We start from the raw sequence: 26628 nt of genomic DNA, 5'->3' as shown, positions 1-26628 counted from the left end.
TGGTTGGGTTTCTAGGGCAAGAGAAATATTTAAAGAACTGAGCTTAGCGGGGATTGCCATTGACTACTGAAGAAGCTAAGGGAGTCAGGGCAGGGCCTGGCTAGACTGGGGTCTGAAGATTGAACCACTGAGGGGATGAGCTTGGATCATAGTGATAAAGGATGTAGCTTCGCTGTGGGGAAGAGAGATCATTGCCTGTCCCTGCTGCAATAAAATACCTGCCTGCATAATAAAATTACCTGCCTGATTGTACTCCCCTATCCTCGCTCAGGTGTGGGTCCCACCACCATCACCAGTTCTTCCTGAAGCTGGGTCTTTGACTATCTTGCAAAATAATAACTCCTGCTTAGCAGATTCCTGCCACCCTACATTGAGCCGTGCATGCTGACACAGTGATCAGGCATAAAAGTATGTTTTACTGCAGAACGGACATTGCCTGTACTGTATTTCCACTTTAACGCCTCTTCTAAGCATCTAACCTTAGCAAGCTCTGACTGGCTCTCTTGTCCACTTTGGAGTCTCTGCTGGATATTTTATTACTTTAACATGATAGAAATGGACAGGAGCACCTCAAGGTGGGCAAGAAGATCAGTAAGGTGGATGGTAGCAAAACGAGGACATTCTCTACAGGAGTGCCTAAGAGATATAAAGAGCCTGTCTACAAGGTATCATTTTGTATTGAACTAGTCCTGTTTAATAAAACTGTTTTTATTTATTTATTTATGTGTTTATCAAAGCCATAACAATGTTGAGCACATTCCATAATATTTACTATTTGATGAAATATTAGGCAAAAAGGGGCCTTTTTGTGCATGCAATTTAAATCATATTTACTTATTTTTATTAAATTGTAAATATTTTATTTATTAAGGTTGGCTTGAAACTAAGGTAACCTATCAAAATGGAGTTTATTTTTGTTATTAATATTATTATTATTATTATTATTAATAATAATAATACTAATAATAATAAACAGCATTTATATAGCGCCAACATATTACGCAGCGCTGTATATTAAATAGGGGTTGAAAATGACCGACAGATACAGACAGTGAATCAGGAGGAGGAGAGGACCCTGCCCTAAAAAGCTTCCAATCTATGAGTTTAGGAGTTTTAGCCCTTTTTCCTTTCTTTCTGCTCACCTTCCATAATAACCAATTCAATGTAATCTTTTAAAGAATGGATGGCATCTGATAGGGCAACTACTTTCCTTTTCTGTTTTTTTGTAAATCAGCTGAATGAAATTAATATGATGCAATATGTTTGGATTTGTTTTAGGTTCCTGCAATCAGTACTTCCCTGGAGGGTGAGCTGCAGTGCGCATGTCGTCCTCTAGGGGGCCTCTCATCTACCGTGTGATAAAGTTTTCTGTGCTGAGTTTGCATGACATGTGGTCAGAGAATTTTGCAGAAGCTCTGCTCAGTATGGGGACACCAGGAAGCTACCCTCCAGTATAATGCATTGGTATGCACCTAGATATGAATGCATAGGTTTATAATGGTACTTTCATCTTGACTTGGTCTTTATCTTATCTCGAATCTTGCTGCCTTGTTTCTACTCATCATCCTGTAACACATTGACTAATTTATCATCTCTTCCATGATGCAGTGAACACAGGAATCACCCTTGAGCGTCAGCAGGAGGGAGCAAGGTGTGGCCTGCTTGTAGTTTCCACACTACTTCATGTGTATGTGCCCTGGTGTCTGCCCTCCCCCAAACCTGCAACGTGTACACCTAGCAGAGAGATGCAGGCTGGGGGAGGAAGAATGGAAGCAGACCCTGTGCAATGTGCAGCCATTCATCAGCCTTCTCTGAGACAGGGAAAACAGGTGTTCATCTCATGTGACAGAGTAACAAGGGGGAGGGGGTTGCTCTGTAATCCATGCTATGTGCTCACTCGACAAAATGGTACCCTGGCTCCAGCAGTGATGGGGCACCAATACATTACAAGCTAGCAGGGGATCGCCAAATTTCCCCCTAGGATGCTTGCTGCACAGAAAAGCTTACGTGTGATCCTGTACAAGGATGGGGCTCCTACCTTCTGTAGGCAGATCTACAGGTTAACCTACACGGGTGATTTTATTCTCCCCCGAAAACACAACACTTATTAGCCATAGATGGGTCGATTTTCCAGTATAATTGAGCAGGCTGATCGATTGCTTCATTAAAACAACCACAAATCAACTCTATTTCTAAATTTAAATGATCAATATATCGGCGGTGCAAGTACCTTACGGGTTATTGAGACTGATTAATTTATTGTACAATGCTGCGTAATATGTTGGCGCTATATAAATACTGTTTAATGATAACTTTTGTTGGAGTGTGCACACATTCAATGGCCAATCTTTCATGATCGTTTCAAGGGACAAAAGATTGACAGATGAATGAATGAGAGCTGTACACACAGCATAGTTCTGTTCTATGGAGAAGGGAGGGGGAAGAACGAGCGAGCTGCACCCCACTGTGCTCTTCTCTATTGACCTGTACAGAGGTCGTTCACTGTCAGTTGTTCATGGATCTGTCATGATGGATGCATGAATGATGTCAGGTAACCAATGTACAGATGTCAGATTCTCACCCAACTTCATCTCAGGCGAGAATCATCACACGTGTGTACATACTCATACATGCTTATATTTAATGACTGAGAAATCAATTGAAAATGAGTCATCAATTTACATTTCAATTGACTATACAGAATCAATGCTAAATTGAATGTTTATATTGTGCAAATGATTTTCAATTATTGATCAGCATTATTTAATATATAAAGAGTCAAACTGAAAAATGTGTAGCTACTTTTACTTGTTCCTCTAGCAATCTTTGTTCTCTTCCAAAGCTATGAAGGTTTAAAAACCTGCATCTGACACTTCTGGTAGTGTTATATGACTGGTCCACACTGCACCCCATAATTCCCATTGGTCTATAGGACCAGTAATGTGACATTGCTGATGGAGAGTCAATTACTGCCATTGAAACACATGGACGATTAGGAAGTAGCATCTCAAAGCAATAATTGCATGGGATTGTTACTTGTATAGTTTACTCCATAGGGGGCCATTTACTCCATTCTTTACCGATTAGTCACGAAGAGTTTTTTTATAGCACTCTAGCCTAATGACTGCCAGCAAATGGTTAAATCTCTTAGTATCAAGAGATTAAAATCGTCTATTTAGCTTAGCCCTAACACAAGGGTTCGTCTTGGATTTGAACGCTGGTTGGCCATGAAGTTACATGGATCTCTATGCCAGCACTTGTTGCCGCAGCTCTGCGCCAGCCTGTTGCTTTATCATACAGACAGAACACATGCCTCATTACACCCTTGCAGACATTAGCTTTCTTTTTTTTCTTGCCCTTAGCTCTCCCCTCTCTCCCTCCTCCTTCCTGTGGGGTGTGGAGGAATTAAAAGTGGTGCTCTGCCTGTCTCCTTGGAGGTGAGGGGAGGGAGGAATGGATGTAAAACTGGGTCAGGATGGAATGTAACTAGACTCTGCCCCTCCTGCAGATACAGGCTGCTCTGCCTTCCTGTTATAGAGCAGGACAGGCATTCCTGTGTTGATGTTCACTAACCAGCCGCCTGATGGTAACCAGGGGACCTTAAAGGATGTTTCTGTCGTCCTAGAGAGGGAAAATGTGGTTGCCAAAGTTACAAAGTTTGGCTTGGAAGCAGTGATGCAGTAACCTTCCTAGGTGAGCTCACATACTGACAGAGCATTGTGCTCCAGATTGTTAGGGATAGTCATCGCCGGTAACCCTTTCAACGCTAAGCTTTGCCCCGGGGGATTGAGTAAATCCCCATGATAAATACTGACGGTATAAAGTTCTTTTTCCAGAACTATACAACATATGGGTTCTGAATGCAAACCATTGTAAATATATTTACCATCAGTCAGCCAGAACATCCTTCTGTAGATTTCCCACAAGTGTTGTGTAAGCAACATCCTGCTCTGTCTTATGATTAGAGTCTGTGGCCTTGTACAGCTAGTTGTGTCTATATGTGATAAAGAATGCAGCCTCTTCTCTTGCAGCAGAGGAGAGAAATATGGAGGATGGTATTGCTGGCCTCTTGCTAGTTCCCTGGCTAACACAAGCGTGAAGCTCAGGAACATCCTAAACTCTGACACCCCCAATATGCAGGCTAAGTTTAAATCGGTCTCAAATACTGGTAAAGCCAGTGGACCTGCAAATTAGCCAGGCATTTAGCATTTTCAGAAGGAAGTCCACAACAGTAGCCCTTGTAATTCCCTATAGAAAAGATTACTTTAACGCTGCCTCTACACCTATTGGTACCCTATTGCTTAGGGCAGGTTGGTTGTCATGTATAAGCGTGCACTACTATCTATATCAAAAGCCTTTATAAGGCACATCAACAGGTAAAAAAAATATGGACATTCTCACACAGGTCAATGCACTGCACTGCATATGTCTAAAGTAGCACTTTTGTTTTACTGCAACACACCACAACTCAGGGATAGTTAACATCTGTGTGTCGTGGTGCACTACAACGCACACAAGTGCTATTTAAAATCATTGGCACTGCACTAGTTGGTGCATTAATATTCATTGCAATAAAACATCTTTAACTACCATGGAATAGAGTGAAGGAGTCTTACTGAGTTATCCACAGATGCCAATAATGTGAATTACCTGTTATGTTTTCTCAATAAAAATTAGTTTTGTTTCTGTCAATAACAGCAACTCAATGTTGTTTGTTTCTTTCACTTGTTTGGTCTTTAGCAGCATCAGGTCGCAGATCCTAAGCTGCATCCTACAATGAGAGGTCAAACAGTAACTGGGCTTTGTAAAACCGGAGTGTGCAGTAGTTTGCTTTAAAAAACACAACCTTGCAATGCTTATCTCAAACTGGCTCACCTGGATTTGCTGCAGTTCAGCCACATTTGGGTCAAGGGTTAAACAAATTAAACTGTACCCTATGATAACTGCATGGTCACTTTTTATAGCCAGAGGTGTAACAAATGTTTTAAAGATAAAGTAACTATTTGCAATTTGAAATATACATATTAGTTTTAAATGATTCAATGTGTTGCTATGATCAGCATATACACTGATCAGCCACAACAAACCACCTTTCTGATATTGTGTGGGTCCCCCTTGTGCTGCCAAAACAGCTCTGATATGTCAAGGCACAGACTCCATAAGACCTTTCAAGGTGTCCTGTGGTGTCTGTCACCACGACCCCTAAAGCCACACTCTGCCAGCCTACTTTCATCTTATAGTGCTTTCTGCTGCCATCTCTTCCCCTTTAAATGACATTCATGCACCTGGTCAAATATGATTAGCCAGACCACCTTCATGTTTTGCTCCGCAGTCCAGTTCTCATGTGCCCATTGTAGGTCTGCGTAAGCATGCTCTGTTCTGGTCTCCACGGCTCCATGCAAAGCAAAAGCAAGCCACCATGCACTGTGTAATCTGTCACATTTCTTTAATGACCAGCATTAGGTTTTACAGCAGTTTGTGCTGCAGTAGCATTTCTATGGCATGGGACTAGACAAGCTAGTAGCCCCCCCCCCCCCCCCTTGCATCAGTAAATCCTTGGATCCCATGGCCCTGTCATTGGTTTACCAGTCATCCTTCCTTTGTCCACTTTGGTTAGGTTCCAACCATTTTGTAGAGGTGTGCAAGTGGTTTCTGTATGTGGTTGACAACTATAAATTGTTTTTAGCATTTTTCTTGCATTGCTCCCAATGCATCATGCATGCTGTCCTGCTGTTGTTCTCTAAACCACTGGGGACATTTTTAACCATTTAAAACTACTTGTAAACTTTTTAAACGTGATCTAATTAAAGTCTAAGAAGCAGTTCAGTGGCAAACCGTTTTCAGATGCTTCATAAAATATCTTAATAACCACACCACAGGCAAAAATCAGGGCTTTTGGGCAGTTGAGGACTGGTTGCCAACAGTGAACCACAGCAGTTCTGCTGTCAAAAAATACCTTTCTGAACTTATCCCCAAAGACAGACAAAAATCTAATTTAATCAAATGGTCAGTACACATAGAATTGAAATGTATATGTGTGTGTTTGTTTTAGATACCCCAACATCAGGATTTCCCAGATCTGTCCCTGGCTATCTGAGGATATTTATACCCTATTGCATGCTCCTGTTCCTCCTGCATTCTTTACCATAAAATAAATCATCCAAAAAAGAGAGTGGGAGTGCCTCACTAAATAATGGCCACAAAGGCAGACAAATCTAACAGAGGCCCTGAGATATTTAAGAAATTGTCAGAAGCTCTACGTTAGCAGCAGCAACCAAATAAATAAATATAATTTTTATGTATATTCGCCCTCAAAAAACTGTAAACCATGCATGGCCAAGTTTCTTTTTGGCGTGTCATAACTTTACAGGTTTAGATAAAAAAAAAATAGTAATATATAGAAGAGGAGCATCCTTTTGCCTGATAAGTTATGGTGCAATTCATTGATTCCATGCAGTTTGCAGAGTTTTGCATCACCAACTACATAATATTTGAAATCAATTTGTATCTACCTTATCTTTGCAGTGACCGGTAAAAACACTGTAACCTTTAGACAGTTTATCTGAATCATAGGACATGTGTGTTTATTACATGATGCATCTGCTACTTACATGTTCTAAGACAAGCAAGCCAAATAAATTCTGGCAAAAAGCAAATGGTAACAAAAAATAAGTTGTTGCCAAAAATACACAATCAAAGTCATTGTTTAATTTGATCGGGGATCAGATCCCTTTTGGCCAGTTTGGAAAACAAGTTGACTTTATTTCTTGTCATATATTTTTTTAAATTATCTCCTGATGATGATGGTTGGAGTGAACTTTACCATACAGAAAGAGGGCACAAAACAGCTCTGTGATTGGAATCTGAAAATATTATTAAATAGGCTGGAATTCTTCATATAGTTGCTGCATTCAACAGAATACACTGCAGCAAACCACAATGCAATCCACAGGCCAGTATATAGCCAAATTAGGGCATCATAGACCTAATATGAAAACTGACATGATAATTGTTAACTACTTCAACTGATAATATAATTTATGATGAAATACCCTGTTATGAGGAATTCTACACCGGTGTGGCTGGGGCCATGATTGGTGGGGGTTCTAATTTTTCCTAATGGATTTGAGGGCTTTTTCCCATGGGGTTGTTGGTGGCTAAATATAATGGGACCTCACAAAACAAGGGCTAAGATTGTTTTATATTGGGAGATGTTACACTAGAATGGAGGCTGGAAAAATTGTTTGGTAATATAAATTGCTTTTTGCAGCATTTTGCTGTGTGTTTAAAATGTACTTAGCAGTCCATGATTTACAAGGTAATGGTATTTATTCTTGCTGGGCATATGATGTGCTATTGTAGTCTCTGTTCTCCCTGGGTGATATGATATTCAGTTCACTTTTGATGAAATTTTCGTTTACAGTATGTTATGTTCTTTTGACTTTTTACAAAATTTGCTTTACAGGCATGATACAGTATATTGTACTGTTACAGTGCAATTGTGGTATGATTATGAGGCGGTGACATATTAGGTTCAGATGAATGAAGATAGATAAATTCATTTAGCTCTATTCAATACTTTATATCACTCAGTGAGCTTATAATATATTGTCTTCTTTGCCATTATGATCTTTTGAGCCATGTCAATGCAAGTCTTCAGCTCTCAGTGGATTTTATTGCTGAAAAATAATGGTTGTTATAACTTCGTCATGTGGGGGGTAATATTTCTGTTTGGAATACCCCAATATAAATTTTGCAAAAGGAATCTATTGCAGGTTGTCTTCCAGATTTGATACCATTTGTCATTTGTACACACTGCAGTTTGCTCATCACCCCACTGGCCCTGCTCATCAAAAAATCTCATTAACCCCATTTAATATATCGTCTTCCTACATTTAAGTTTATGGAACAAGCTATCTTTTGGTGCAAGCTTTATTTTACTTTGTGTCTTCCCTGTGGCCAAACAATAGAGTTACATAATGTATCATACTGTAGACATATTGTATTTATATTACTTTGAATAAAAAAAATGTTCACAACATTGCATGCATTAGTAAACTATTTTTGCTGTTATTTTAGTTATGAATCTGCTAATCTGTTATGTCCATATGGACACTATATCCCAGCACATTGAATGATTATTCCTTCCATCAGATGTACATTGTAGTTTATTATTGTAGTAATTTATCTCATCACCTAGTTACTTAAGATAATCACATTGTAAAATAGATCTGATTGGCAGGTTTGCAGGGTGAGATTGGCAGATTAAGGGCAATGTCACACAAACAAGTTGCTGCCAGTGACAGAATCCAGAGAGCACTCATAATGCTTCCTTGCTAGCCAAACTCTTTTGTTGCTCCTTGTCTGGCAAGGGAGAATTTGCAGTGTTTCTGATGCTTGGGAGCACTGCCATAGGAGAAGGCCAATGGGGCTTGGCCCTAAGGTTTAGTAGCACACATTGAAGATTTATAACAGTTGCTAAAAATAATCTTGAATGCCACCTGACAAGACAACGTATAAAAGACATTTGACATAGCTTAATTTGTAATCTGAAACGAGGAAAACCAGTCGGAGCAGTACTATAATCTAGATCTACTAGATAAACACCATTCATCACAGTTCAGAAGATACAGAAATACTCATTTTTTATATATTGGTTTTAAAACAAATTTATAGAGCTCCAACAATTATTGTATAGACATGAGCTAACATCTGCTTAGAGATGAACAGATTTCTAGAAACAGCTGTGGATGACTGTCAGAAAGGAGGATTGTTAGTGGCAAATAATTAAAATATAAAACAGCAGTCTTAAAGAGAACATTGTACCGTATGCATCAAGCAATCAAACATAATGTCCTTCTATTCACCTTTATATGTCCATCAGATAGTTATTTTCCATGGCCATCCTTGGCAGTCTACTTCGTGAATAAACTAGGTGAAGATAGAGACTGCCAATAAACTTCATGGCCCCATTCTGATCTCAGGGCTTGTGATGAATTCTAAGAGGGCCAGTCAGTGCAAATCAGAAAAAAATGACCTTTTACCTGAGCTGTGTTGTGCACCAATATGCATTACTGATGCAGATGATATGCTCATGTCTGATTTTTTATTCAGACAGCTCAGAAAATAAGATACTAAAATTGTCTGAAAATTGATCCATTTAAAGTTACTTTTCAAGTATGTATGAGGTGTCTAGTTGCCTTGTATCTGTATGACGAGGCCAAGATGATGAGGATGGCCTCTTGCACACCCCTGGAAGCTAAGACAGGGTCTGTAAGGGTAATGGAAGAGCACAAATGTTTAGGTGCAGAAACTGGTGACTGAAACGGGGTAGAACCAGTGTCAGATAAGCAGTGATTATTATCAATAAATTAATGCTGTATTTATATAGCACCAACATATTATGCAGTGCTGTACATTAACTAGGGGTTGCAATAGACAGAGACAAACAATCACACAGAAGGAGTGGAGATTCCTGAAAGAGCTTACAATCTAAGAGGAGAGGATACAGCCAGTGATATATTGAGAATGCATGGGTGTTAAATACAGATGGGCTCAGGTTACAAGCCCCAATAGTCATTAACGTTTAGGAAGCAAGATATAGAGTTAAGAAATAGAATCTAGGTCCAGGCCGAGGTTGGTAGACGGCAATCATAGCCAGAAAATGGTAGGTCAAACCTTGTAAATGGATTCAGCTTTAAAGATAGACATGCATGTTTGCTCGCATGTTGTAAGGAGCATGCATTGGGGGTGCCCATTTGGCTAGGTTTCTATCCATAGAAAAAGTCTTCTAAAGAATTTAAAGTGCTGTGTATTAAAGTAAATTGTAGTGATGGAGAAATAAAAATGAAGAAAGTAATGTCATATAATAAAAAATAAACATTTATCTTTCTTTATATTGTTACATTTATTTGATGTTTCCAAGTTTGCCTTGAGATTAGTTTCTTGTGCAACATGTGTCGACAGGCTTTGAGCTTATGTTAATGGACAAATGCAGCTTGCTTTTAGGTGCATTTGCCTTGCATTTGAGATTCGTTTGGAGAGCTTATGCAATCTTTTGTCTTTCATTGGCAGGTTCTGTATTTAACCCCCCTCTAAGCTGCATTACCTGCTTCATGGTTTATTCACATTGACTTGCAGGGGAAAGAAGAAGTTCAGTCTTAAACAAAAGCCCATCTACATAGGCCAGAATTTCCAGATAGTGTGAAAAGGTGTATGTGGTTTAGATGTACTTATTTTGTTGTTATCTCCTATAGCATTCCATGTAAAGCACCATTCAGATTATTTTGCTACAAGGTAGAGACAGTGACAAGTAACATTTATACAAGAGGATAGTGCAGAGTGATGGCTTATCATTATGTTGCTTCTGAACTATCCAGTTAGCAGGGAAGGTTTGTGTTTTAGACCGGGATGTATTTTTACTGCACTGGAGGTCAAAGACCTGTGGTGTCCCGGATCACTTGAAATGTATAACCAGGGATGGACATAGATGCAAAGAGGGCCCCAGACCCTCATCTGTCAACAGGGGCCCCAAGCCAATTCTGCACTGGGGCCTACTGATGACTATGTCTGCCAATGTGTAAAACCAGTTATAAATGTTTATTTCAGGTATGCACTAAGTTGTACTCATAAGACTTTACCTTTAATAAACCCTTGCAATAATTAAGCCATCTATATGTAGTAAAATTCAAACTGAAGCTACTAACACTGCTAGTACTAATACTTTTGTATGCAGTTTTAGCCATCCCTGTGCAAGAACAATGACATAATATAGGAGCTGAAGTCACGCATCACAGCTGTGTGTTAGTAGAAGCTGTCAATCGACATTTAGAGATGGACTTTGACAGCTGTGCACCATGCAGTACAGATATGTATTATTAAGATCCACACAGGCCTATCTTTGAGGAGTGCAGAAATCATCCAGCTGTTGCTAATATCTTTATTCAGATTTTGTTTTAATTGCTTGTGCTATAAACTTTAGGTATATTTGTGTATTCTGTCCTCTGCCTACTTTAATGTAGTTTCATTTCATTTTTCAGTTTTTTTTAGAGAGCAGATGGATCCGTTTTTCATATGAACTGAACATGCTTAATTTTAGGATCAGCATTTATATGGAAAGTGTACACCCGATTTACAGCATTGGGTATGTACAAATATTTTTTCTAATTTGTATAAAATTATCCAATAAAACATACACATTTATTACTTTAATTATGTTTCCCGGGTAAATAATTGCCAAATATTTTTACAGATCATTCCCAATTTCTTTATGTTTGAACATAAATAGTTACCATATATGTGTTTCAACTATTTTTTTAGCCTATTGGCTGGAGTCAGCTTTTAGGAAACAAAAAAAAAAAAAAAACTCTAAATGAGTTTAAAAAGGCATTTATGGAGTTGCCTGTCAAAAGGAGTACCATAGTTTTGAGTTTTGACATATTTAGTATTTACTCAACACATTGGCCTGATTTATTAACCCCCCTAGCGTTCTAAATCTGTCCAAATTTCCATGCAAAAAGCGTTACAATAAATTTATTTTACATTGTAGGCTATAATTCTTAGGCATAACTCACCAAAATATGTCCAATATAAAATAAATTTAATACAGTTAACAATAAACTTTGAATAAAAAAACAAAGAACTGTTAAAAAAAAGGTAAACATGCAATATAATTGTACAGTAGCTTGTATATATAATATATATTTGTATTGGACTCAATACAGCTATTTTGTTTTGACGCCAATACAAAATTATTTGAATTTCCCGCCGATCCTCCCGCCTGCACCAACACATGTACCGACGTCACCGGTGTCTCTGCACTTCGCGGCTGGGGATCAGAGGAGCAGGACATGTTCCCAGGACTTGCGGGGACAAGCAGGACCCCGGGGGATGCTGACGAAACAAGGTAAGTGTTTAAAACGACTTCGAGTGTGACTCGTGATTACCGCTTTTTGCATGGAAAATCCACCTTGAGTCACACTCGGGATTACCGCTGGGGGGGTTAAAGCTCTCCAAGGCTGGAGATACATTTTCATCAGTGTAGCTGGGTAGTCCAGTAAACCTGGAATGGTTTTGGGCCAGGATTGAAAACATTTGCTAGCAAATAGCAAATTACTTTGAAGAAATCCATTCCAAGTTTGCTGGATCACCCAGCTTCAGTGATAAGAGTGTATCCTCTCCAGCCTTGGAAAACTTTAGCAAATCAGGCCCGTTGTTTCTTAAATACTCTAATAAGACTGTGATCCTGAAGAAGCCGAACATTGGATTCTGGAAAAGGTATAGATTGACACATTTAGGCTCATCATTCAATGCAGTATTAGGAGGAGACCAAAAAGTGAGATCAATACTTACCTACTCCTTGGAATAAAAATTGTAAATAGAAGCTAGTTCCCATATTGGAAAAAACATCATCGTCCCATTGCATACCATACCATCTCATGCTCACATCTCTGATCCTGCTACTATTTCTGAATAATCATCTAAGGGTATGTACACATGTCAGATGATTTGCTCGCCTTAAGCAACTATGTGCACAGAGGTAATCCAGCGTCGTTCATAGATGTTTCCTGACGGATCCATGAACGAACGACAATGATAAACCGCAATACATGTGAAGGAAGGCAAGAAGTATACCCCTCCATTCTCCCCTCTCCATCAAACAGAACAGTACCTTTCCTTTAAATCTATGATATAACTTAATAAGAATAAATTAAATGTAAATAAACAGTTAATACAGTGTTCTTGATTATATTCCAAAAGAAAAAAAAGCACTACCTTATTCTTTTTGGCAAACTGTGTTGATCTAGTTATTATAATGTTAATTAGCATTGAAGGAAAAGGCATCCCTCCACTGACTCCTTCAGATCTGTTCTTCATATAACCATTTCTTAAAAATTGGAGAACTTCACAGAAGTAGACCTTGTATGGCACGCTACCTTTTGCCTGCAAGTAGTCAAAAATATTCATTTGTAGTGTTTCATACTTGGTTAACCAAAAATAGTTTTAAATGTGTTATTTGAGGGCCTTAAATGTTTTTTTTTATTATGCTTTGGATATCCTTGTAGAGCCTGATACTTCCTAGACTGGCGTTTATAGGCTAAGAATAAAAATCTATACCAGTTTATTTACCGTCCCAAAATTACAAGTACAGGGTTTGCTTTCTTATATTTTTCATATAAAAAATAATGTATTTATGGTATTATTATTATTATTATTATATTGTATTCAGTTTTTTGCTTTGTACAGACTCTTGATGTATATGAGAGGGTCTTTATTATCATTAATTGTATCTGCTGGGATGTCAGGGTATGTGTTGAATGTGAACCATTCTTGGTGAAATGTGAGAGGGGTATACTTGGTAAGATATTGGTCCATACAGGAAGACAGCAAGAAGGCAGAGAGTTTGCACACGTTGGAGTCGGTGCTGTGAATCAGTGCACTGCTGGCTTTCTATTTTCCTGTTTGGAAACAGCAGTTATAGCTGAGAATATCTCCCTCCCCCTTCCTGTCAGGACAAGAAAGGGAAATAATGTGTTTGGTACAAAAGTAACAGTCAGTTAACTTTTCTTCAGCTGGCCTGTAACAATAGTGATGGTAAAGGAAGAGGTTCACATGTTATGTTCAGAAAGGCAGCTTTACAGCCTGATCATCACAGGAAAAACTGGCTGTGGTGGGGCGATGTGGTGCTATCCTAGTGCCAGCACATACAAATTAAATGTAATTTTTTTAAGGTATGTAAATCATATCATTAAAATCATTAACAAACTAAATGTCGTTCAGCCAGTTTACATTATACCCAGCCGTAGCCGGTCATGCCATAAGCACAGCACTGATGCTGAGGTTGGTATACTTCCTGTGCCAGGTAGACTCGGCTTTTTAAATGATTGATGTACAGCATTGCAACTGGCTGTGGGGTATTAATGAGAGTTTAAATTGTACTTTACTTCTACTTAAGAGAAAAATGTCCAGTTTTGGGCTTCTAATTACATAACACCAGACTTGGAAGATAACTGGACACAAACATCTTGAATGATGCTCCCATATTTTAGCATTTCAGTAATAGAGGCTCAGGGTATGGCTGTGTATTCTGCATCATTAATAGAAACAATAACAGTTTATTTGAAAACATTATAAATATTTTATATACTTTTAGCTTATTTTAAACACAGAACAGCAGGTGTGGTAGTAGGTGCATGCTGTCATTGCCCAAAGATGTTATCAACAGCTAAAGGGTTTCACTGCTCATTCCATGGAACAATGGCATGGGAGTGCCAGACAGGACTTTGCCTGTAACCGAGTCACACACAATTGAAAATAAAGGACATATTCCATGTACTGCAGGGAGTATGACCACTCATCAAAGAGGTTGGTATAAATAATATTTTGCTGTGTAAAATTAGAAGAAAACCGTATGCAATAAACCACACCTGACAGTGTTTTCCAAGCCGCAATTACTATTACTTTCTGGTTAGCTATAACCTTTTTGGGGGATTGAGATAGAGTGGTGATTAGTCAGGATCGCTATCTGACCTTTATTATTCTGTCTCAACTCCCCATTAGGGAGATTTGCTGTCTATAATTGTCCCGCCGGTCACCAAGGTAACCAGGTTAATCCAAAAGTTTTGCCACCAAAAAGGAAAGGAGGGTCTTCCAATGCGGACACTTTGACAACAAACTATCAGGGCATTTCACTCACAATTGAAAGATCTCCTCACAATTACTGTTGAGTCTACAGGACAGGAAGTGAGGGGGAAATGTTCCTAATAAATAGTTCAGATTACAAAAAAACAGCAATTTTACCCATCCCGTACCCCTGCAAAATAATGACTTTAGATGTACACCTACTTAAATTAAATTGCCAAGTTTAATAGGCTTTGAATACTATGCTGTAAGAGATAAATTGGTTTCTCTTGCCAGAACGTATTAGATGCCAAAGGGCCTTTGTGTTCAGTATATGATAATATAACCGTTTCTATTGTGCCAACCGTTTCAGATGAGAACAACCACATATTTGGCCAAATCAGATATAAAAACTACACAACTGGCCAACATAAGTTTTAGTATCAGAAGATGGTACTTGTCTTTACTTTTGCCCTATCTCCTGGCACCTCCTTCCTAGGCGAGGTACCCAGCATTGACATCTTGATGTCTACATTAACTGCAACACGGGCTAAAGTGAACGGTTTGCTGAACAAAGTCGTTTGTTAAGCTTCCTGGGTCAGGACATGTTTCATGCATGAATAAGTGCTTGATATTACATAGGTTAATAAAGACACACACACATTGCGTTAGAAACATGCGTACATTGATTTTTTTTACCTGTGTGTATATGCTGACCACCAAAAAACATGTAGAATCAGTGAGGGTTTTAATGTATACTTAGCATTAGTTTTACAAATATGCAGGAATAAATTCCTGACATGTCACAATGCTCAGCAACTGTAAAGCCTGTCAAGGTTGCCTGAAAGGACCATTCAAAAAGCTGTTTAAGAAGAAGGTATTCTGTCCACTGCAGCCTGAAGGAAAACATATCCTCATTTCCACTCCCCCTGTGGCTATTGTAATTTTACAGCGGCTTACAAGGTGAGAGTTGGCTTATTTCCACCAAAACCAGGCTGTCTTGAAAAGCTTAAGGTTTATTTAAAAAATATTTAATTATTTGTCTTATAAATTAATAAAACACTGAAAACTTTTATTCTGCCAGTCTTTACCCCATTTAAAAAAAGAATTCAGCTGTTTATAGACTTGTATCATTCAGAAATAGGCATTTTTACATGCATTTGCATTCTCAGTATTTTGCTTCTTACTATTTCTTTTAAAAGTGATGTTATCAGTTTTTGGCCAGTGCTGAGCTCATGGGCTTTGTTCATTCCTAAGCCAGCATCTAAGCCAAGAAGTAGAGGCTGATCCTGGATGATGCCTTTAGAAGAAGAAGGTGGTGGCCTGAGAGAAAAGCAGATGAAGGCATTGTTAGGAAGAAACTTGTATTTTTTTTTAAAGAATAAATACATGGAAGTGTTACCCCTACACATACATGGTATTAATTACTAAAATAAGAACATATGAAAAGCCCATCTGAAGTCAAAAAACTAGATATGCAGTCATAAAGATATTGTATTATCTCCATAGCCTGATTTATTCAAGCTTTCCAAGACTGGTGAAGATAGACCATCATGGGAGAACCTGGGTGATCCAGCAATCCCGGAATGGATTGAAAGCATTTACCAACTAATAGCAAATGATTTTTAAGAAATCCATTCCAAGTTTGCTGCATCACCCAGGTACTTTTATGATGTGTTTGGGCAGAGCTTTAATAAATCAGACCCAGAGTGCCTAAATATGAAGAGACTGGTCAGTTGCCATGTAAATTAAGTCAGTACAAAAAAAGTTGGTGCAAAAGGTACAGTGCATACGATTTTGAGAAGAGTGCATTATCAAGCGTTGCAAACATTTGTAAAGCCAGGCAGCACTTCTCTTTAATGTACCCATGTAAACGGAATAGTTCAACTTTGTTTACCACTTTTCAGTCCCATCATTTAGGAGACTCTTACCAAGGGTTAGAACCAAGCAACACCATTTGCAGCCCATGGTAATTCAGCCTATGCAAAATGCATGCACTAATTATTAGAGAGATGTGTTGTTTAAGAGAGAGAGAGAGAGATTACCTACATTTTGGTACTGAGAATAAAACTTGGTTCTACTGAGACAAGACAATGTTATGGCTACAAATCAATACTATTACTAAGTATTTATTGTAGCATAAATGAGCATTGGCATATGACATTGTTCTGAAACCAAAACCTTAGCATGTGCACAATATATATATAACATTTTGTTTATGGAAATGTGTGTTTTATCAATTCAAGGTCTCAAAAGAAAACAAAGGTAGGTGTCATTGAAAACTTATGATCCTTTAAATTATTGAACAAAAGTGTGTGTGATTTTTAGAGTCACTGAGCATATGATGTTGCAAGAATTGGCCTGGATTTATACGATTGTGGTGTGTCATACATGCATTTACTGTTTTAAAGTAGCCACATGATTAAAGGTGTATTTTTCATTACAGCACACTGCGATGCATGGCAGTACATTACTTTGCTTTTTTTGGGAAGGGTTCTCTCCTTATCCCCCCATGTATCTGTCTGTAATTTGCTACACCTATTTAATTACAGTGCTGCATATTTTGTTGTTGCTTTAAAAAACAGTTTAATAATAATACTAATAATGTTGTGCTACAATTCAGGTGTGTTTTTAGGATCGGTTGATGTGCCATTGAGAATGAAAAGTATTGCAGCCCCATCAAGCAATATAATATGCATTATGGTAACGCCTTCTGAAATGCAGCACATCAACAGTGTGAGTATTACAAATAGAGAATTTGATCCTGTTTTTACATTTCTTCACTATTCATTACAGACTTAGCTCAAGGGGAATTCATACAGTGACTGAGAATAATTCTTCCTCCCACATGCCACAACTGGTTTTGCATCAAACAGTTCATCTAACCTGCTGCACAGGTTGTATGGACCAGTGATAGCTGCTCAGTTTATATGGTGATGACAAGTATTGAGGGTGACCACAATTGAGAATTGCTTGTGAACAAAGCTATATATTGTAAGAAACTAATGTGTTAACCTGAACTAAATATTTTAAAACTCACAATTTACTTTGCTGATCCTTTTATTATGTAAAATGACACAAAGTTTGTGATGTACAATGTGATTTCACACAAGTTAAGTAGACCTTCTGCCCAGGAAATTGCAACACAGTGACAAATGTAACACTGGGGTTACTCGGCAGCTAAATTAGTTACTAGTCACCACTGCACACTAATGATTTTTTATGCTGACCTTATTTTTGATAAGGTCAAAGGATATGGAATAATAAAATGCATATGGCACCGCTGGGCCTTTTGTTGTGCTTCCTGTATTTACAGACTCATTTGTTTGTACCATAATATGTCGTCTGACAAGCTAATGCTCCTGGACTAGGTGGAGGATGAATATTTCTGTGCTGAATTCCCGCCCTCTGATGGACTTTGACATGCCTCTCACACTTTAGTGGTGCTGCTGTAGAGAAACAATATCCAACTGTAGTATCACTAGTCATTACTGCACATGGCACAACACACTTTGTGCAGGCATGGTACACTGTTGTCATCAGGAAACTGAACCAGAGCAGTCAATGATGTGCAGCCGACACTGAAAAGAGTGTAAAAAAGGAAGTAGGTGGTCCGCAGCACTGGAATGCAAAAAAATAAAAAAGGTAACAGTATTTTATTAAATAAAATGAACACACAGCATGTTCACACGGTATTTGCAAGTGGATTTGAGCAGAGGAACTGCTCAAAATTGCTTGCAAAAACGATTAACATTGGACCGCTTTTTCTTTTTTGTGCTGGCGGTTAGTGGGGTCAGCACTACCATGAAATGTTACATGCAGAACCTAGGAGCATTTTAAATTGGAATCACTTGTCACTGCTTATGCAAGCATCTTGTTCAAGTGGTTGCAATTCATAAAAAAATGCACCACTTTGCTAGACTTTTGCAGGGACTTTGAAATGCCTGCACAGACATCTGCAATTGCCTAAAAAGCCTAGTATTGACAACTTGTACTGCTCTTGGGTGCATGCTGTTTGACAATAGTCACCATAATCAAATACTGCTAGAATGAACATGCCCTAAACTATATTTAGCTCGGTTTAGTTAGATGTTAAAGGAGTCTGTAAAAAAAATCTAAAGCCTAACACCAGGTAAAATACAAAGCAACCCTTTGCAGTGGGATCCCCCTGCATTGCAAGGGTTAAATGCATAGTTTTACCTAGGGTACCAAATAAAAAAATTATTACTTACATTATTCTGCCTCTCACCTGACCAGTCCTCAACAAGCTTTGTTAAGCCCTGACATCACCACTATATTGCAGGACCAGTAGTCCTGCTTTGTTAATATGGAAGTCGATGGTGGATGACTGAAAACCCGATGCCCAAGTTTATATAGCATCAAGCTCTGTATTTTTATTAGGATATGAAAAGGTGTATGCAGTAAAAACAATATGTAGTAAAAAACATATCATTGGTCCTCCCAAATGGTTAAAAAAATCCTGAAAAAAATCCCAAATATAAAACTGCATGGAAATTTTTAGAATCTGTGAAAAAGGCTGAGCAGCCCAACAGCTATAAGATGTCATGTAGCCTGAAAACCCCCCTACAAGCGCACCGCCTGCAAAAAAAAAACACACTTCAGCCATCTTTATTCATTTCTGTGATGGGAGTGCCTGGCCATTTCTTCATATTTTCTTAGTAGTGAAATGCTAGGAAACTGTCTGTTTAACCCACCCACCTGAGCAATCCTTCAATGTCTCCATAGTTGAACAGGTGATTCTAAATTCCAGATGAAGATGAGCTTTGGGCTTTTACATTTCACTAAAACATCCTTCAAAAACTTTTTTTTTTCAGAGGCCAAAGAACTCGTTAGATAATAATGATTGGAACGTGAGCCTGTGAAGAATGAGACAGGGTTAACAAACTGAAGTTCTGCTGGAAATGCATTGCCTTTTTCCGGGTGTGGCTGAGAGATCTCCAGGTCTGTGTCTATAAAACAATGTACTGCAGGCATCCCAGTAACAGCTCACTATCAAAAGAAAGAAAAGAATATACAGTAGAAAAATAATGTCTTCTGCTAGCCCACCCACTTTCCCTGGTTCTAGTAACTGTCTTTTATTAGATGAACACAATGGCTCTCACATGAAGGCGTCAGTTTTTATCTATTCCATTCTGTATTTGTGAACTTTTGCTTATCAGCACCAAAAAGATGTGTTTAAACCAGTCTGACAGCTTTTTCAACAAGCTGCACACTGGAGGGACCTTGACAAAACAGTTTTGAAACAGTAATCATCAACAAAAATGGAAAAGAAGAAGGAGCTGTTGACAACCTAAAGATTGCCGTTTTTTTCATCGTTGTGACATATTTCATTCTGTCCATCTGAAGACAGTCAAGTGCAGCCAAAACATACTATGGAGGTCTACCTAGTGAAATTCATGTGCTAGAAACATTTTTGCCAAACTAGATAGACTGGGCCAGAATCAGCAATGTTAGCAATGCAATTCTTGTATTCACATTTGCTAATCATTTATAGAAAAATACCTAAACCTGTTTAAATGACTTCACATTACATATGTTTATTCCTATCTTTATTTATTTCTTTATTTCTGTCTGCATAAAGCTATAATATTGTAGGCAGATGCAAATATTGAAAACCCATTTCCTGTATGAGAAACATTTATAAAAATTTGCTTTTGACAGTATCATTGGAATAAACTGAATGCTTTAAGACAGGGAAGTCCACAAGGATAAGGATATGTACATATTTCTTCATCATAAAGCAGTATTTTTAGTAAGGTATTGAGTCAGAATGTGAATAACATTTCAAAGTCTGTATGTAGCCCTTAAAGCAGAAAGTGCTTTAAAGTGCTTTTTTTAATGTTTAAGGGCCTTCTCACAATTTTTTAATCACACTCACCTCTCCTTGTTCCATCACAGGCACCATCATCTTCACCTGATCTTCTTCTGAGTTCTTGATTTTCGCCCATCTTGATTGGTCAGGCCACTATGATAAAACTCCTGTGTGTGCACGTGGGACTTCATTCAGTCCTGGGTGGGTGGGTGCCGGTATACTCTTCATATTCCGGAATCATACACTGAGAAGCTCATGCTAAATTTAAAAAGAGCGAACAGGCAGGTAAGTATGTTTTGTTGCAGAAGGGACATTGCGTGTGCAATAAAGATCCTGCCTGATCACAATTTGAATTGCAAAACTATAGTTTCATTTTGAAGGTATTCATACTACACCCCTGCTATAGTGGGTAATGTTAACTAACGTTTAATAAATGAAATGAAAAGGTTGGAAATGACATACTCCTGATGTTTACATCAAGAGTTTTGTTCTCTAAGAACACCCTAAAAAGGTGTGGTGTTTTTACACTGTCCAAATAAACTTTACCTCTGCTCATACAGATGGTGAGGTTGCAGTGCGGTTACCCACTGTCAGTTGTGCTGCAGTGCTGGCGGCTCAGTGATCAGCAAGGTGTCTGGGCCATGCAGAAATGCTTTTTCCCACCGCGAGTAAAACCTACCATGCACACTTGCATGTAATGTTGCCCAAAACAATCTTTTGAGATCATTGTGGTTGACATTTTGGGAATGATGGTGGTATGGATAGACTGCTTGGGGAAGGGGGAGCATTGCAGTATTTTACCCCCATAAAACAATTGCAGTGACTATTGGATAATCATCAGTAATCCAACATAGCGGATAATTCATTACCTCTTTAATGAAGTTAGGGGACACCTGTACACACTGTATTTTCTCTCATGATGATTGCAAATGATTTTCTTAGGCAACAAAAATCTGTGTGTTTGGACCATAAAACAGAGCATTGGAACAAAAATGAACTTCTGCGAATTTTGAGAAAACTGGAGCTGATTACATGCATGGATATGCATTTAAATTATACTGAATTCCTACCACTTAAAATTGAGAATACAGTTGCACTTAAAAATAATAATTGATTAAAACTTTAAGTAAAAATTGCATTTATTTTTTGTTTTAAACAACTAGCCTTTGTACCTGAATCCCTCCTAATTTTAGTTTCCGGAAATCCCCTGTACAGCCATTTTCACCTTCATAGGAGGTAGGAGCAGCGCTCACTGGCAGTTAGGACTCTGGCACTTTTGTAAGCATGTTCAGTCTTAGACTGACAGTATTGTGCAGAGGAGGGAGAGAACAGGGATGACCTTATCAATGTTCTGCTATCCTTTCCTTAAACAGGATGGGAAGAGAGGTAACTAAAGTTGCGGAATTTCATTAGCTGCTTTTTCCTACACTCACCCACTGGTACCTTTATCAAGATTTCATAAAGGACGAGTGTTATATTGTGCACACAGAAGATGCTTTTTACATATAGGAGTACGGCAGATCCTATATACTGTGCATAGAATATTTTCTGATGTAACAAGAGATGAGAGGCAGTGGGGGCAGGGCATAGTAACACCCTTTAAAATACATTGGTACATTCAGTTTTAGTTTCAAAAATGTTGGTATTTTTTTTTTTTAACTTTCTCCTTTGCAGCATATTTATTTGCTGCTAGGTGTCCTTTACACATCATTCATTTAGCACGCTATATAACGTTTGTAATACAGATGTTGTAAACACAATATACTCCAATTTGAAAAGTATTTCTCAATTTGAAAAGTATTTAAATTTAAGAAAAGAAAAAAAAAGTCTAATAAGAAAAGCAATTGTTTAACATATAAATTTAAATGTCACTAATACAATGTTACAATAACACAATGAAAGAGTAGAGTGCTATGCTCACATCCATATGTAAAAAAGACAACCAGTAAAACTTTGTTTGCCTGTAACCTTTGACTTGCAGGCTCAAGGTCAGGGAGCAGTTGTTTTCCCTGATCACTAGAGCAAATGCGGTCTGATTTAAGACAGCGCCATTGAGAATTTAAGCAAAGGTTTTAAAGGATTAAAATAAATAGCCTGGGCTCTTTCTTTTCATGGAATACAAGGTATTTTGATAATCATGCATCATGTCTCCACATTTTCTGTATTGCCCTAAAGATTTATAGATGGGTAAATGCCAGTAAATTCTGCTCTTTCTGTATTTTGGTCCACCATTTTTACTGAACTAAGTCTAACTCGGATAAACTTGGCTGGCAGTCAGCTTATAACCCTTACAACATGGCAAGCCAATACTTTACACTACTGGAATATAAGTATAATATACACTAGGTATAATATACAAGACATGGGATATTGCATGACTGATTGTTATTTAATGTATTACAGGGACCAGAAATATAAGGGGGTGAATTTAGTGGTAGGTAATATATGTGTCAGTGTGTATATATAGATAGATATGTAAATGTTTGTGTATATGTGTGTGTGTGTGTGTGTGTATGTGTGTATATATATATATATATATATATATATATATATATATATATATATATCTATATATATATACCCCTTTTTGGCACTCTATCTAGTACCACACCCCCTTTATTGTCAAGACATTTCACTAATTCATCTAAAGCTGCTATCTTTAAGTCATACTACTAAAGTTGTTGGTCATCGAATAGAAGCCTGGTGATTACGTACAGTTGAATGTATGTGTTTTTTTTTTTTTTTTTACTTTTTTTGTTAAAGTGTATTAACTCAACATTTTTACTTTACATTGAAGGGTAGACAACCATAGCCCCCCAAGATACCTGTGTCACGCACCCTGGGAGGCTCTGGCTGCTCCTTCTGTGCACACCCGAGATCTTGGGTATGCGTATAAGGGAGATGTCCAAAGTCCAGCCCGGGGCCAATTGCAGCCCGTGTTTAGATTCCCACCAGCCCGCAGCCCCTGTCATAAATTCAATAATATGCAGCCTTCCAGCACTATTGAGCACAGTATAAAACACACGCATACAAAAAAAACTATTTTATATTTCATTAAGAGTTGATCAACCGCATTGCAATTATCGGCCCGCTACTCGGCGGGCATAATCGGCAGGACGAGAATCCCCCTACATCATTATAGTGAGCGTGTGCTGTGCGGGACACGCACGGACCACAGCAAAACTGATTCCAAGAACATGCTCTGCATGCAGCCTGCACTGACACCAGACTCTGTGCACAGGGAATCCCTCAAGTCACCCTGGTGGGCATGTGCTGTGCAGGACCCGCTCACTAACCCTGAGTACATGTTAAATGGTCGGCCCCTACACATTTTCACCTCACCAAATCTGGCCCTCTTTGCAAAAAGTTTGGACACCCCTGTCCTAGGGGAAAAAGATACCGATCTCACGCATGTGCAGTGAGATCGGCTCTCTTTTTTTTCTCCCCTTTACAGCGGCCACGTCACCCGATCTCGCACCTGCACAGTGCCAGATCGGGTGACAAAGAAAGAAGACGGAAGTGAAGATCAAAGATGGCGGTGACCGGCGCTTCCTCTATGCTCGGGACGAAAAGGACGACGTGGGATCGGATCGAAGGAAGGACCAGCACGATTGAGGGACGTGCGGGATAAATGGTAAGTGTAATTTTTTTTTTGTTTTTAGTTAAGTTCTGATTTAGGTGCCGCATTATGTAGCACTCACAATTTATGACAAGGGAGACACAAACTAAGCTGCTTGTGCAAATTAGGATATTGCCACAAGGTATTCCACTTGCCTTCCCTATATCCAGGTTTGAATCCTGGTGCTTCTTGTAGTCAGTGGCTTCCTGCATTTAGAAAAAGTACAAAATATATCCAGGAGCCCTCATATCATTTGGCAAGTATATCAAAGGCTAAAAAATTTGTGAAATATATCACCAGAGCAACAACTGTTTCAAGTCCATGGGAATAACCTTTTTAAGGCTTGTGGATAATACACATAAAAGGTTTATTGGTTATTTGATGCTCCCTCCCATGTGCATCAATGATCAGTTATCCTTGGCTCTGTCGCCGCTTTACTAGTTGTCCTTCCTTCCTCCAATTTTGGTAGGTACTAACCATGACAAGAACACTTCCTTCAGTTTTGGAGATGATTTGACCTAGTCATCTAGCCATCACATTTTGACCTTTATCACATTCCCTCAGATTCTTAAGGTTGCCTATTTTCTCTGCTTCCAACACATCACCTTCAAGAACTGACTTTTCAATTCCTGCATTATATATTTTATTCACTTCACTCATCTGGGTGTATGAACAAGGGAAACCTGAACAACAGCATATTATTCTAAAATTGAGCAAAAAAAAAAAAACATCACAATATGTGATACCTAGGTAATTGTTATATCAGTAATAGAGTAACTAGTAGTATATATAGCTTCAGAAGACAAGACGTCGGAACAATATGTAATAAGGAAGAGGCTGACATATAAAGTTCCAGGTGATAAAAACGTCAGATTCCCAGTCATGGTATTGTGGCCACAAACTAAATACTGACATGTTCAGGCAGTCGTGTTGTTACACCTGCTACTAGCTCTCCTGAAATATCCTGGGGACTGGAGTAACACATACATCTGTTTCTGAAGCAGCCTGACATCTGGAAATGTTTATTCAGCTCAGAGTACAGCTATCCAGCGTGGCTTTTTAGTGTATTTAGTGTTTCAAATGAAGCACCATCATTCTATGATGACCTATTGTATAAACTGTTAGAGACCGATGCTAGACCTGACTTCCTATGACAAATTTAAATGCACTCTCACAGGACCATCAGTGCAAACATTACTTGCCGTGGGTACCTTCCTAAAAACTGTGATTCTTGTTCAATTGTCTATAGTCTATCCTGTAATCTCCTTAGGCACCTTGGTCATAAAAAGAAAATAAAGTATACTAAGTTCCATTTGATTTTCATTTTTTCTTCCTAAAATGTACTTAAATCCAAGAATGCAAATTTTACACCTTACCATTCCTTAGATTTGGTAACTACAGTTCTCTTTTCACTTGTTTTTGTGAATATGCCAGTAACACATCTCCGCTTCTAAAGTTACAGCTCCCTCTGAACATACTTTAACTATAGAGAAGCAAAGCTTTCCACCTGGGACAGAAAGGGAGGTGAAACTTTAGAACTGGGGCTTTAGAACACCTCCACCTTTTCTCATCTTCATAGCATAAGGCAGAGCTGCTCCCTGTTGTTCAACACATCATTCAACACAAAAGTTTAATGAATCCAGAGTAACCGTAACCTTTTTTTCTGATACTATTTTAGATAAAATCTTAGGTCTCTTTATAAATGTTTTTATAAAAGTTTCACACAAGATTCCTGCATTTTCCTGACTGGTATCCATTGGAAAATATGTAAATCTTGTGTAAAAAAACATTTATACATAGGCTCCCTAGTGTAACTGTTGTATCAGCAAGATCAAACTTAGTGTTTCTATTTTAGCCCATCTTCTTTTATGTTTGTGAATTAATTAACATGTTCAGGTTACCCCTTCAAAGAAACTGATGGCTATCTGGTATTGTGTTGTTACTTTGTTACTTTTATTTGATAAGCTCATTTAATCAGCAAATACAAAGCCATAGATTTGTGTTTAAACTATAATGAAAAACCTAGCTTGGATCAATCAAAACAATTTTCAGCGAAGTTGGTTTTTCTGGTTTCCCTAGATTATATATAGACATGGGGGAGTTTAGGCAGTGATAAATATGTGAATGACAAAACCTTTTTATCACTTCGCATTGAAGCATGTGTGCATTAGTGTATCAGAATGCAGATGAGTAATCAATTCAAATGAAGTAAATATCAGTAAATTTCTATGCATATGAACAGACAGCATTATTATCAGATGCAGTCTGGCTGTGATGATTTGTGTTAACAACAATAGTGACCCTTTTCATCCCTATGGTGCATTCAGGCTAAAATGCACGGGGCAGTGGTAGCAGCACATTTCATCAATTGCTGAAACAGTATTTTGTAGATGATGTCTACTGAGGAGCATTGCAGCACTAACATGCTATATGTGTAGGAAAAACCTGCATTCACTGTAGTGATTAATGATGACAAGACCATTCCATACAAAATACCAAGTCACACCACAAATGTTCATGCGTTATTGCTGATGATGCAGGTATTCACATATATGCA

General features: G+C 38.3%; 1 long non-coding RNA gene across 3 annotated transcripts; it reads left to right on the top strand.

The window, feature by feature from the left end:
- The first annotated feature begins 1365 nt into the window (after positions 1 to 1365).
- Positions 1366 to 20813, top strand: LOC140331047 (uncharacterized). Of its 3 annotated transcripts, none has more exons than XR_011920852.1 (4): positions 1366 to 1464; positions 17243 to 17355; positions 19455 to 19581; positions 20539 to 20813. It is a non-coding gene; the product is annotated as an uncharacterized lncRNA (long non-coding RNA). The 3 variants fall into 3 exon arrangements; XR_011920851.1 differs by lacking the exon at positions 1366 to 1464 and adding an exon at positions 3562 to 3693; XR_011920850.1 differs by lacking the exon at positions 1366 to 1464 and adding an exon at positions 13573 to 13730.
- The last annotated feature ends 5815 nt before the right edge of the window (positions 20814 to 26628 follow it).

The sequence above is a fragment of the Pyxicephalus adspersus genome, chromosome 5, assembly GCF_032062135.1.
Source record: "Pyxicephalus adspersus chromosome 5, UCB_Pads_2.0, whole genome shotgun sequence".
NCBI lineage: Eukaryota > Metazoa > Chordata > Amphibia > Anura > Pyxicephalidae > Pyxicephalus > Pyxicephalus adspersus.
The sequence above is the reverse complement of the archived record's forward strand: the minus strand, read 5'-3'. Positions and strand labels throughout refer to the sequence as shown.